Source organism: Pinus tabuliformis, chromosome J, assembly GCF_031772625.1.
Source record: "Pinus tabuliformis cultivar Carrire ecotype Pingquan chromosome J, CPIR1, whole genome shotgun sequence".
Lineage (NCBI taxonomy): Eukaryota > Viridiplantae > Streptophyta > Pinopsida > Pinales > Pinaceae > Pinus > Pinus tabuliformis.
The window spans coordinates 334,135,706-334,137,603 of record NC_142295.1 but is presented as its reverse complement, the minus strand read 5'-3'; the positions used below and the strand labels follow the sequence as shown (position 1 = coordinate 334,137,603).

Sequence of the window (1,898 nt, the reverse complement as noted above, 5' to 3'; positions counted from 1 at the left end):
AACACATTCTTACGCATATCAGATCAGCTTACTAGACCAACGTACTCACCAAAAGGATTAACACATTCACAGTTTAGGATAGATGTAAAGACAATTCATGGCACAAAAATAAAATGTCCAACATATAATAAGCACCTGTAAGAAGTATTTACCATAACTGGACTCCAAAAACCATATATATATTACACAATCACCTCCTTTTTGTTTGCACGCGTCATCAATGTCGATTCAGTATTGCAGGAGGTCATGCATTTGGGATTTAACTTCCATATTCTCAACTTTACTTCTGAAGTCAATTAGTATTCATTCACTTCATCGCTTTTGGCAAAACGACTTTTCAATATAAAATATTGGACAAGATTTGATGGGTGATGTAAACTTCACGCAACAAGGGTTGCAGGTTAAATTAAATGCCAAAATTGCTATATGGGGCATGGGTCAAAGATCATAAGCATTTATTGAAAGCCAAAGGAGGAGGTTTGTACCATGTCAGAGAAACTCAAATATCACAACACGGACTCTCTGAGAGTGAAGTTTCCTTCAACAGTCAACTCTATGCGACTAGCAATATATGGCAATTTGGTGTGGCAGGAAATGGCAGAATTTGAGGAATGGGATGGTGTGATAATGAACTAGAACAAAAGCAAATAAATGTATATTACCCATAGATGCTATGTACACACCTTTGAAGCAATTGAAAGTGGAGGTGTTACCATACAACCAGACATGGTGGAATGGAGTTTGCGGACGTTGCTTAAATCTCAGGTCACGAATAAGGAGCAACCTCTCTTTCAGTAGGATCCTGATCGAAGAGCAAATCTCTAAATTCGCTTATGCTTTTTACTTACTGGTATTACACTCCTCACTTTGGCTTGTTTGAATCATCTCTGGTCCACTGCAATACCACTGGTTCACAATTTATGCGTTCTCAACTCATTTAATATCACCGCACTCAATGTGCCCAATCCAAAATTGAAATTGAAATCCATATCCCACCTAGCGACGATTGGGTATGGCAGATTACTATGACATCGACCACATTCTCATGGAGCAGGAACCAGTTTCTGTAGTGTTTAGGGTTGGTGCAAATAGAGTGGGCCTCTTAGATCCTGGATCTGAAAATAACAATGTAGAAGCAGGTGCAAAGGTGGAGCTACCATTTTGGTTGACCCAGAATCTATGCACTAGAGAAGCCGTCTCGATCAATAATCCAACATTCTATAACCACAGGATTAGGAAGGAAACGCAAGCTGATCCTGCTTGTGTCAACCTCAAAAGTCGATGCCCCTACTTCTACAAGCTAGGATGCAAACTTGCACCTTTAGTTTCAGATAGAAGTCTTGGGTCCTTTCTTCTCTACACATTACGTGGGCATTTCAAAGACATTCTTTGCAAAGCTCATAGCATCGTTTTCCTGCGACATCAAAATTTTACAGCTTCTGACGAGGGAAGAAAGCCAATCGTTTGATGCATCTTACACCTCAATGAAAGCTTTCAAGAAGTGGTGACTTGAGGGCCCAAGATTGGAGAAGGCAACTGCGTGGAGGCACCAGTTTTGAAAGACTGCACGGTAAATTTGAAAGACCACACCAGTTTTGAAAGAACGTGTTATTTCTTGCTTCCCAATAATGCTAGGCTTCACCAATAGCACTAAGAGACTCGTATCCAGGAAAATTGGTAGAGGAACAAAGTCAGACCACTAGCAGACTCGTATCCAGGAAAATTGGCAGAGGGACAGAGTCAGACTTCTGAAGAAATGGCAGAAGGGAGTTACAAAATGGAGATGGAAGCCAAAAATGGCACTGGAGAAATGACAGAGGTTGCAGCTAGAATTTAGCTGAGAAAATATTCATGAAATGCAGAAGTGATGGCAGAAATGACCTACACAGAAAGGCCAT

At 40.6% G+C, this 1,898-nt stretch overlaps 1 pseudogene; it reads left to right on the top strand.

Moving 5' to 3' along the window:
• Positions 1-1,012: 1,012 nt before the first annotated feature.
• Positions 1,013-1,559, top strand: LOC149227103 (uncharacterized; annotated as a pseudogene).
• Positions 1,560-1,898: the final 339 nt, after the last annotated feature.